Source organism: Microtus oregoni, unplaced genomic scaffold (genome assembly GCF_018167655.1).
Source record: "Microtus oregoni isolate MIOR12 unplaced genomic scaffold, Mior012 000048F_ref0000485, whole genome shotgun sequence".
Taxonomy (NCBI): domain Eukaryota; kingdom Metazoa; phylum Chordata; class Mammalia; order Rodentia; family Cricetidae; genus Microtus; species Microtus oregoni.
This window is the reverse complement of record NW_024543222.1, coordinates 10,572,307-10,584,820: the sequence shown is the minus strand read 5'-3', so window position 1 is coordinate 10,584,820 and position 12,514 is coordinate 10,572,307. Positions and strand designations below refer to the sequence as shown.

General features: G+C 47.5%; 1 long non-coding RNA gene across 1 annotated transcript; it reads right to left on the bottom strand.

The window, feature by feature from the left end:
* Nucleotides 1-9,833: 9,833 nt before the first annotated feature.
* On the bottom strand, nt 9,834-11,433 carry LOC121436333. Its single transcript, XR_005972680.1, has 3 exons — nt 11,318-11,433; nt 10,939-11,086; nt 9,834-10,137 (listed from the first exon to the last, which is right to left on the bottom strand). It is a non-coding gene; the product is annotated as an uncharacterized LOC121436333 (long non-coding RNA).
* Between the last annotated feature and the right edge of the window lie 1,081 nt (nt 11,434-12,514).

Genomic DNA, 12,514 nt, shown 5'->3' with positions numbered 1-12,514 from the left:
CAAGAGAGCCACAGAATGAGAAGTCAGAGGCATTTCTTTAGGAAGCCATCTGCTTGGGCGGTAAATAATTTTGATTCTTTAAATACAATTTAATGTTTAATGTGTATGTGCCTCATTTTGTTTGTGAAAATCTGTTGGCATATAGATTTTCTTTTCTGAATGAATCTGACATTTTCACTTTTATATATTATATGTTATGTTCGTTATTATATTATAGATTATATGTTTGTTATATTGCATATTACCTAGGCATCCTAATACACGATGTGTTGACTCCCTCACCTATGTTCAGTGATTTCAATCAGTGCCCTTTTTCAGCTTCTTTGCCTAAGTGAGACGTGACGCTGGTCCTTAGTTGAGAATGTGTTGAGCAGCAAAGTGAGAAAAGAGAAAGGCACACTATTTTTATTCAGTATATTTTTTCTGCTGATCATGTAAAGCGATAAACAACAGCCTTCAGAATAATCTCTTAGTCACAGATCTTCGCAAGGAAAGTGTGTGACCCTAGTCAGAAACATGGACACGCAAGAAGGAATGAAGAGCGCCGGAAAGGGCGGATCCAAGCATGACGCGGATGAGCATGGCATCGAGCCAATAGTTAGGACACCTTGTAGAGTTTAATCTAGGTATAGAAGTAGGGCCGTGTGTCGACGGCACAGAAGAAGGCAATAAAGAACACTGAAGTGTTCTACAGCCTTTAGCAATACTGCGAAACTAACGATTGTCATCTTCGATATTAGACAGAAATGAGTGTATAAATCAGCATTGTTGTAATGCTGTGAATGAGAAACAACCCCATAGGCTCGGGTATTTGGTGGCACCGTTTGGTAGGTTTAGGGGGTGCAGCCTTGCTGGAGGAAGTCCATGACTGAGGGTGGGCTTTGAGAGTTTATACCCTAGCCCCACTTCTATCACGATCTCTCTGTGTCAGGCTTGTGGTTGAAGACGTGAGCTCTCAGCTCTAGCCACCATGCCTGCCTGCCTGCCATGATGGGCTCTGATCCCCTCCAGAACCGTATGCTGAGATGAATTCTTCCCTCTGTAAGTCGGTTTTGGTCATGGAATTGTATCAAACAGCAGACACATGGCTAAAGCAATTACACATTGTCTAATTGCCAGGACAATGACAAAAGGGGAAAAAAACACATAACCAAAAAATGAGGGAGGAAAAGAACAAAGCAGTAGGAAATGTTGATCCAAATGAAAGGAAGGAAGACTAGAATAAAATAGGTGGATGAAAAAGAAAAAACATGAACTGTCAACTGTAGCTTTTTTTTTTTAATTCTTTGGGAGCCCACCACCCAAGTCCCAAATAAATACATGGAGACTTATTCTTACTTATGAATTCCTGGCCTTAGCTTGGCTTTTTTCTAGCCAGCTTTTTCTAACTTAAATTAACCCATTTTTCTTTTATGCTTTGCCTTTGGGCTCTCTTTATTCTATGTCTTTCTTTTCTTCTTACTCCGTGGTTGGTTGGGTAGCTGGGTGGCTGGCTCCCCCTCTTCTCATTTTCTTGCTCCTCGCTCTTCTTCCTCCTATTTATTATCTCTGCCCACAAGCCCTGCCTATTCTCTATCCTACCTAGCTATTGGCCATTCAGCTCTTTATTAGACTAACCAGATGTTTTAGTTATGCAACCTAAGAGAATGCAGCATATCTTTGCATTATCAAATAAATATCCCACAGGATAAACTAATGTCACACATCTTAAACTAATATCCTACAACAGTCAACTTTTCAGAAACTAGAATCACCTGGAACCTGGGCCTCTGGACATCTTGGTTGTGTTAACCAAAGTAGGAAGACCCACCTACCTGGGTGGCACCTTTCCCTGGCTTGGAGGATGGGGTACCAGACAGGGTGAGGGCGCTCTGTACACCATCCCCCATACCTTTTGTTCTGCATAGCTTTCACTTGGCTGATTCTAAGTTGTCCCCTTTACAATAAATCAGTAACCATCAATAAAGTGATTTACTAATTTGTTCTAGCAAATTGCCAAACCTGAAGTGGGGTGTAGAGATCCTAAGATCTTGAGCCAGTCGCTAGAAGTATGAGTTGTCCCTGACTTGTGGCTGGCATCTGAAATGGGTGACAGCCACATTGGACTGGTCCCTTATACCTACCATATCTGATGTGAACTCGAGAGCATCAAAACTGGACTGAGGCAAATGGTTTCCTAAGGGAAGAAAAATAACTTTTAATTATAAGAACAGATGCAGCCAAGTGGGGTGGGTCATGCATGCAATACCAACACTGGGGATGGAGTCAGAAGCAAAAGGACCATACTTTTGAGAGACAAGCTTAGTCTATATAGTGAGCATCAAGCCAGCCAGGGCTACATAGTGAGATACTGTTACACACACACACACACACACACACACACACACACCCTGAGTAGAGATGCAAAATTATAAATAAAATATTAATGACTCAAACCAAGCAAACATGAGAGTCAGGCTTTATTCCAGGAATGCAATAGTGATTTAATATTCTAAATTCAGTCAAGTTGTGCTGAGGGTGTAGCTCAGCCACAGTGCACTCACTTGGACACACTTGAGCCCCAAGCTTCAATATCCAGCCCTGGAGAGAAAGAATCACCTGAAGTAGCTCATCACACCTGTTGTCTCACCTAGATTTTTTTTACTGCTGTGAACAGACACCATGACCTTGGCAACTCTTGTAAAGAAAACATTTAATTGGGATGGCTCACTGAAAGTTTCAGAGGTTCAGTCCATTATCATCATGATGGGGAGAGTGGCGGTGTGCAGGCAGACATGGTGCTGTGCAGGCAGACATGGTGCTGTGCAGGCAGACATGGTGCTGTGCAGGCAGACGTGGTGCTGGAGCGGAGAGTGCTGCATCTTCTAGGCAACTGGAAGTCAGCTGACTGTCCCACTGAGGGAAGCTTGAGCACAAAAGTCCTCAGAGCCCACCCCCACAGTGACACACTTCCTCCAGCAAGGCCACACCGATTTCGACAAGCCACATTCTAATTGTGCTACTCACTTTGGGAGCCATTTTTCTTTCAAACCATCACACTAGTAGAAAACTAAAATCACAAAATCATCTTGATGGATGCATAAAAACGATGGAGAACACGGTTCTCAGGACAGAGCAGGCAGCTCCTCTCCCTCCTCAGGGTTCTACCTGTGCAGTGAGAATTAATTTGCAGGAGAAAACTGTTGTCAGGCTATATTACAGCCAAATAACCTATTGTGCTTGTAAGGGCCCCTGGTTTCCAGAACCTTCTGTCTTTGCACTGACTCCTGGTGCTCGGTACCTTTTCCTGACACCTCATTCACAAGATAAAATATAAGAAAGCTAGCAAACAGGTATCAGTTATAATAACATCAGGTGCCCTGGTAAACCCTGGGGTAGGGGTAGGGTGTGCAAGAGTGAACCAAGGTTATAGAAGACTGAATAGCTCAGTGATGATAACTGGCAGGGCTGAGGGGTGAACACAGTCTGTCTGACTCCAGGATTCTTATCTCCTGACCAGTCTGTCACTGCACACACACAAGCAATCATAACGCTAAGCATGAAGAGTCAAATGGACCTAAATCACACACACTACAAAAGCCCAAAGGGAAGGGATTAATCTTCACTAGGAAAGGGTTGGTTCTGGGAGACTTAAGAAGAGTAGCAATCGGGGCCTGGGAAGTTAAGAGCACTTGCTGCTCTTAGTGAGAGGATCTAGGTTTGGTTCCCAGCAACCACATCAGGGGCTCACGCCCCCCTGTAATTTCAGTTCCAGAGGATATGACACCCTCTTCCAACCTCCACTGGCACCTGCACACGTATGGTGCACATAAACACATGCAGACACACATAAATAATAAGTATTTTAAAAGAGACGGAGGGAGGGAGGTGGAGGGATGGCGTTTCAGGTTTGCACCCCACGTCCCACTAAAGGCAACAATTTTAACTGGCAGAAAATGAGAGTCTTAACCAGGACAGACTAGGTCATGCTGTGGTAACACAGTTGAATACCACAAAGGTAATTTCCCTTTTGTAAATGCTAATCAGGTTCAGCAACATCCAGGTCCCTCCCTGGATGTCTTGCATGATTCATCCATTCAGGCCAACTACCATCAGTGGTCCCTCGTTCCATCATGTATCCTCCTGATCACACTGCTAGGGAGAGGGGGAAATATGGAGCATTTGCTTGTCGAAGCATGAGCCTGGAAAACACACATGCACACACACACCTACCTCTGCTCATGGCGCATCTATTCTTAGAGAGCATGTGGAACATTTGGTGAGAATGTTCAGCCTCTGCTGCTGTGGAAAGCGCCCTTCTAAACTGGAGAGGGCATCCCTAGGGCATGAAGGCACAACAGAGCACAGCGTGCATGGACACAGCAATACTGAAAACGGCAGGGTTCAGTGTCGCTCCACAGGCAGCTGGAAGCTGAGCAGAGTGGCAGAAACTTCATAATCCGCCTCTGTTGGCGGTGGGTTTGATTTGCCATTTGTTTCATTTTTGAACATTGAGGCAGGATCTCAGAAATCCCAGGCTGGCCTTGAACTCAATGTAGTTCAAGGATAACCTTGAACATCCTCCACTTCTCAGGTCTTGGGAGGACAGGTGTGCACCAGCATGCCCATTGATGCAGTGCTGGAGGTGGAACCCAGGGCCTCATGCTTGCTATGTAAGCATTCTACCACGTAAGATACATTCCCATCCCATGGTCTGACCTGTTTTAGAAGATTCTAGAAGGTAACAAAAAACAGGGTGTGCAGAAGCGGCAGGCCAGAGCAGGTTATGGCAACGACCCACCTAGAAAGTGCTGGAAACAAATAAGTGAGGCTGGAGTCTAAGGACCTGAATTCTGTAGGCGCTGTTAGGCTTGAGGACTAGACATAATCCGTAAAAAGCAAGAAGACACAGCTACGCGATTCACTGCCGCCCTGCCAAGCAGACAATGGGAGCAGCAGCCAAAGCAGGTTACTCAAGAGAAATATCCTGTTTGGAAAGAGCCATCAGTGTGTGTCCTGTAGCTGGACCGTGCCTACAGAAATGTCTAGGAAATCTCACTAGCAGCGCAGCTTGAGGTCCTACGAAGGAGGAAGGGATTCCCGGGATGACACAGCATCAAGGAGGAAGGGATTCCCGGGATGACACAGCATCACAGAAGGATGAAGAAAAGCGAAGGGCTGTTGGAGGACACCCAGGAAGCTAGCAGGAGAAAGGGCTCTCCTTGCTCACGACCTCACCCCTTCCTACCGCTTCCTACCCCTTCCTTCCCCCTCAGAGCCACTTCCTGCTGCCTGATACCCAACTACACCTGTGATATGGACACAGTGGAGGGGAACAGCGCATGCTCTAGGAGCGCGTTTGGACATCACTGTGTAGGAAGGAGTCTACACATGCATGCCGGAAGCATTTTAGCACACGTGCACTGCTCACCGTTTGTTCTGGTTAAGCTTCCATCTAGACATCACCCAAATGGGTAAGAAGGAACGCAAAGTTAAGTAAATGGCTTTGGTGTTTACAAAGCTTTCCCCTGCTACGAGGAAGGGTGTGAATGGATAATGAAAACAAGACCCACCAGACCTGAGGACAAGACTAAACTTTGAATTGATTTGTTGCCTTTGTCCTGGTTCTCCATGAGAGAGAGAGAGAGAGAGAGAGAGAGAGAGAGAGAGAGAGAAAGGGTTGCTGAGGCAGACTTCATTCTGACTCCCCAGATTGTCAGCACTCTGACAAAGCACAGTTTAAAGATCCAATTCTGATGTGTTTTATGCATGTGATGGGCAGAATAGGCTTCTTGTACCAGAGGACCCTTCTAAAGTAGCCGGCTCTCTGCCCTGTCAACAAAAGCTAGAGCTACCTAGGCAAACTGCTCATTGTTGCAAGCTCCCCTTCTCCTTCTGGTTCACCGCACTTCCACACACTGCTACATGAACCTTCCAGCTCACCAAGTCCCCTTAACACGCTAGCATGCACCAGTGATCTGAATGAAATCAATGGTTTCCTAGCCTTGGTGAGCTGAGAAATAGAAAGTGTCGATCACTTGACTACTCTGAACCTCAGCATTTGCATCCACTGGGGAGGGAGAATTTAACCCATTTTAAACAGGCGGCCGTGAAGAGCAAATGAGAATAATAAATGTGGCTGGATATGGTGGCAGGAGGATGAGATAGGAGGGTTGGAGAGTTGGGACCAGCCTGAGCTACGTAGGAATATCCTGTAGGGCAGGGAAAGAGAGAAGGGGGTGATGGAGTGACAATGATTGAGGGAGGAAGGGGGAGGGAGAGGGTGACAGGGAAGGGATAGACAGAGAGGGAGGAGGGAGAGAAAAGAAAAAAAATTCTCAGCAAGACCACCTTAACCACAAAGACTTAACCCAGTGCTTCTTATGGATCTGGCTCAGGGACAGCTGTAAATAAGCAACCCAATGTCTGTGCCCCCTGAACTGGGATGGCAAAACCTAAGGACAGAGAGAAAGGACTGGCACCAGGCACAAGATCAAGTGTACCCCCTGAGAATCATGTAGTTCTGGGTGGCACAGGAGACTCCAGGGGAGGCAGGGGACATAGGATGGTCGAGGAACACTTCCTGGAGGAAGTAGATTTTGAAGACCATTCTTGAACCGAAAGAGAAAGGACTGCTTACTGACCCAGTTAGAGGGCAAGAGCAAGGCAACACTGCAGAGGGCTCAGTGGGACCAATCTCACCTACCCCTCTGCCTCATCCAGCCTGCTCCTGAGGCAGGAAGGAAAACAAGAGCAGGAGGCCATGCCATAACCCAGCACTGAGAGGTAAGAGTTCCTACCTCAGAATTTCCTGTCAAACCAGCTTTTGCAGCTGACCACAGTCTTGAGAAACCATCCAAAATCACACATATAGGGAAAGTTGCAAAGAACAGCCACCCACTCAGGCTCTCCGACTCGACGCCAGCCCCTCGGATGGCACACAAGCCCTGGCTGGCCTCCTGGTGCAAACCTACTGCATGCTTATTTGCAGGAACACTTTCTTGGCTCGCAGAATTGTTTGGGACAGTGGCTACTCACTGTGGCTCCCTGTGGTGCTGTGGTCCTTGGCCTTCTGTAGCATCAGAGCTCATCTCGGGCCATGGACACAGCCATGGGATCCTCGGCAAAGGGACGACCAAGGCTGTTGGAAAGGGCCTATACAGTGGCCACTGTGCCTGGAATGTCCAGGGGAAGCCAATATAGCTGTGAGGTCACTCCTTCCAACGCAGCCTTCTGTCCCTGCCTCCCCAAGACAGACAGAAAGACAAACAGACACACACACACACACAAACACACACAATAAACAACACACACACAATAAACAAATGTAATAAATAATATTGGACATGGTAGCTCATGCCACAATCCTGACACTTAGAAGGTGAAGGCATTGAAGGATCAAGAGTTCAAGGTCTGAGTGAGGGAGGAACGGCTCCGAGGTTAAGAGTTATGTGTTGCTCTTCTAGAGGCCCAGGCTTTGAGGTCTAATGCCCACATGGAGGCTTACAATCATCTGTAACTCCAGTTCCAGGGGATCTGCCATCCTCTCTGGCTTCTGTGGGCAGTGCCCATGTGGTACACAGATATACATGCAGGCAAAACACCCATACACATAAAATACAAATAAATATATTTTTTTTAAAGGCGTTTAAGTTCAACCTTAGCCCTATGTGGAGCTCATTATAATCTGGGCTATGTGAAATGCTGTTCATCAGAAAAAAGAGAAGAAAAATGAAGAAAAGGAAGAGGAGGACAAGGAGGAGAAGAAGATTGTTGGGGGTGGGACAAAGACCAACTAAATTACAATAAATCAAAAATGCAAAAAGTATAACTGCCCCCTTGGGTCTGAAATGACCTTGGCAAGGTCTCCTTTGTTTCAGTAACTGAAGGAGACCCAGCTTGGTTTTAAAGCTCTCTAAAGAGGGCACTGCTGGGGGCTTCCACTAGGTACGGTGGCACTTTCCACCCTTCTCCATATGGCTGTCCCACATCCCCATCCCGCCTCATCCATTGAGTGGATCATAGCCCCCTGGTTCTCCCAGAATCATGACCTATCCACAATTCTTTCCAAAAGTCCCAATACATGCAGCAAGTAAGCGACCAGCCGCAGCCCCTGTGAGCCTATGCTAGGCCTAGGGTGTCCCCTTTCAGTTCCCAGTAGTAAACAAACGCCTCCTTGCTGTTCCATGCCCACAGCTGCTTTCTGAATAGCTGCCACTCTCCAAAAGACCTCAAAGACCGGAATTTTCCTATAAACCAGAGAGGACTCCCTGGGGGACCATCATAACCATGTACTTGGCAGCGGAAAGATGCAAAGAATGATCCGAAACCACGGGACTCCCTTCTCTAGTAGACACACAGCCCACCACCATTCATGGCTCACATGCCCGAGTCCACAAGAGCCCAGTAGCTGGACCCAGAAACATCTGGTATTCCTGTCACATCTCAGTACCAGGCTAATGTGTGTCTCAAGTCCCCCAGAACCTCCATTTAGAAACAGAACTGCCCCATTGGACATAGCTATGTGGTGCCAAGCAAGAACTGGCCTGGAAAACGGGTTCCTCGGGACATTCATCATTCTCCTTCATGCCACCTTCCCGGCATCCAGAATACTCCCACGATCCGCTCTTTCCGAACCCATTATTGGCACTCCATGCAAGATAAAGTAAATATCTTCTCTTAAGCACTTCCTTTATCCTCACGGCGTCCAGCTTGGCACCTCGTGCTTGTTTGTGTTGTCAGATCGATCCAAAATAAAATTGCCTATGAAGAGAGAACTTCAGCTGAGACTGGCTTGGGGACATATTGGTGATTGATGACTGTTGCGGTGCCACCCCTGGGCAGGTGGTACTAGATAGGATTAAACAGGCAAGTGAAACAAGCTGTGGGAACAGACCAGTAAACAATTGGAAATTCAGTACGAACTCTTTCCCCAGACAGGCCACCTAGCAAGGAAGGAAGCCTTATATTTCTCCTGTTGCTCCCTTTAGGTTATTTGCAGGGTGACCCTCCCGGCACTCACTTCTTGGCCCTCAGGACAATTGCATCACAGGATGTCTTAGGGACCAAGTCGCCCCTCTTTGGGCATGGAAGCTCAGGCCAGATGCTATCACTAGCTACACCGCCTACACCCAGCTCCATCACTGGCTGACCCACAGAGCCCGCCTCAGTCAGAAAACGGGCACATCTGACAAGGGACCCCTAAGGGTCTTTGTGGTGGGACCCAGTCCACAGTAAGTCACTCAAGGCTGGGCTCTGTTAAAGCTGCCTTACAGGGACCACTTTAGCCTGGGGCGTCTTTAAGAAAGCCGGCAACACGTCTTTCACGCCTCACCCGCTGCCTCACTGGTCCACGAGCACATTGGTTAACTATCTAAGAGGAAATAGCACCGGATGAGGTTGGAGGATCTGACCTTTCGGCTCAAATCCAAACAAGTTGAGGCAGCGAGTGGAAGATGGTGACCGCGGCCTTCAGAGCTGTGCGAGTATTGCGGCCAACATGTGAAAAATGTTTTTACTCTCAAACATCACATGGCCAGAAATGGTAACTTATGAGTGCAATAAAATTAACACGTGGGTGTCTATTTACAAGTCTCCGAGTCTGTGGCTGGTGGGTGACAGGCGCTGCCTTTCTGACATTTTGCCCAGCGGGTCCCGATGATTCAGGACCAACAGGCAGCTGTAGACACCTACACAATCAGTACCATCCGGCAGGGAGGACCGACCTGGAAGAATTCCGTCTACCTCGTCCAGTCTTCCTTGGACTCTCCACAGACTGAATCCCTGCCCACTTGTCAGGAGAACCAAGTGGGGACCTGGCAGGGCAGTCACCCTCGGGCTGTACTGCTGGCCTTGGTGTCAAATCGCCATCCTGAGCCCTGGAGGAATTCACGACCACAACAAAGATGGGAGAGAAACGGAAAACTCCTCAGGTTCACAAGCCAGCTTTGCTGGCCCCAGTCTGGATTTGAATCCCGAGGGGCAGGGGCAGGTCTGCAGTCTGAGGACCACCAGCATCAGCCGACTTGCAAAGCGCCTGGAAACCCTGCGGGCCAATCAGCTAGCGGCGCTGCCGCGAGGTCTTTACCAAGCCCTGAGCGCAGACTCGCACTGCCACCAGGGGGCGGCGTCCGGCTCCACCTGGACCCTGAAAAGAAGCTAAAAAAAAAAAAAAACGGTGTCTGTCTGGAGGATAATTGAGCCTTGCGCCACACCACTGAAGGCTGGGAAAGTGAAAGCAATATAAGAACCGACTTTGGATCCCTGACTAGCCTGTCCCCAAGTCACTGTGTGGCATTTAACTGTTACTTAAACTAGTCTGTATCTTCCTGTAAATTGGGAAAAGCCAGGTTTTGGAAACGACTCTTAACTGTCATGGTGGCTCACCTGCCCACTGGCTCTGAACTTTGGTTTTACTACCTGGGCGTAGGAGCTCCAGCCATGCTCGTAGCTGCGACCTCTGGAGGAGACCTTGTTTGGTCCTGTTTTGGAAGCTCCCTGAGCTAACGCATTCCTAAACAGAAGTATGCCTGGCACGTGCTGAATGCCTGGTAATATTTGTCTTTCGGTTCTTGGAACTTCTACCCCTCACCGCAGCCCCACCCTTCTCTCCTACCGCCTTCCGTCTTACCTGGTGCTGGGGGCTGAGCCGAGAGTCTCTTGCGAGCTAAGTTCATGCTTATCCACAAAAGCCACAAAACCACACTCCCAAGCCCATTTGGGGGACCACTCTCCGTTATCATGCCTAACGATTCCATGACACACACACACACACACACACACACACGGGGGGGGGGGGACTATTATGAGGACAGCTGCAGCTGTAACGGAAAGCACGACATCAGGTTCCTCCATCAAACAACTTGAGGTTAAATCTCAGCTGTTTACTATCTGTCCCTGAGTTCTGGGCCAATTGCTTAACCTCTCTGTGCCCTCTCATTCCACCCCACTCTGTCTTACCTGGTGCTGGGGACTTATTCCAATAAGGCAGAAGGGTCAGCTGGGCGTATCGGTGCAGCTCTTGGGAGTTGGAGATGGGAAGATCAGGAGTTGAAGGTCAACTTCAGTTACCCACGGATTTTAAATCCAGCCTGGGCCACACAAGACCCTGTCTCAAACAAAAAATTAAAATAAAACAGGGAGATAATGATAGACTCATAGCGTTATTATGGAAAAATAAACAGGCAAACGTTCAGTAAACATGAGTTGTTACTACTATTAATATTAGAACCATTAAAGGTGGCATATTAGAGCACACAACTTGGAAAACTAGCTAAGTCTCAGCTATGATGAGATTCCCCTAGGTGTAAGGTTAGGATTCTCAAGGCTAAGCATATACCTGCTTTTTATTTCCTGGCATGGGTACCTAAATAGGGCAGACACAGCTGGTGTGAGCAGAGGGTTGGTGGGCATCCGTCCTGGGAAGTGGCTAACTTTCAGGCATGTGGATCCCACTGAACTACAAGAGTCAAGTTCCTGCCCAGCCCCAGTCCTCTTTGCTCTTCATTACAGTGCTGGAATAACAGTCTAGAAAGCCAACTCAGAAGCCAGGTTGACTCATAGGGAGATGACTTGGCAGACAGTCATGAGATGGAGCTTCCAGCTCAGCCGCTGACCTGCTGTCCCACGCCTGGGGAAATACCGTTTTATCCAGGTTTTCAAATGCGCTTGAATTCAAAGTTGAACTCCATTTCCTGGGTTAAGTAATGTCATTTCAAAATCACTTTAAATTTACCATCTCTCTCCCTCCCTCCCTCTCTCTCTCTCTCTCTCTCTCTCTCTCACACACACACACACAGAGAGAGAGAGAGAGAGAGAGAGAGAGAGAGAGAGACTGAAAGATCCCCCATTCTTTTACTTTACCCTCACTCCCACCCCCAGGATTTCTTTTGTTTAGTGTTTTGCTGATTTGTTTAGCTAGTGTTTCCTACTTATAACGAGGCCCTCTGAGCTTTGTTGTTTGTTTGTTTGCTAACTTTTGAAACAGGATCTCACTACATAGCCCAGGATGAATTTCAACTTATAACCCTCCTCCCAAGTATTGCGATTACAGGTTTTGGTTGTTTTGGTTGCTGTTGTTTTGTTGTGAAAGCTATTTTAGAACTTTTAGATTATCCTGCTGTTGAATATGAATGCTATGCAAATTACTAAACAAGCAGGACGTGGTAACAACTACTTGTAATCCCAGCTACTCTGGAAATTGAAGAGAATCAATGAGATCTGGGACAGCCTGGGCAACATATCATGACCCCATCTTTTAAAAAAAAAGTGAGGGCTATCCCAGAAAAGGCTTCAGGCATACCATAGAAATAAGCAGTTGTGTCAGGGAGCACCTATGGTGCTGAGTAGTTGATATGGTGGCAGGGCATACCTGTAACCCCAACACTTGGAGGTAGAGGCAAGAGTAACAAGAGTTCAAGGTCATCTACTACTTGGGGAGTTCAAGGCCAGCCTGGACTACGTGAGCTCCTGTCTCAAAAATAAAAAGGTAAGCACAGCCTTTTGTCCTCTCAGGAGTTACTGTGGAGCCGGGTGG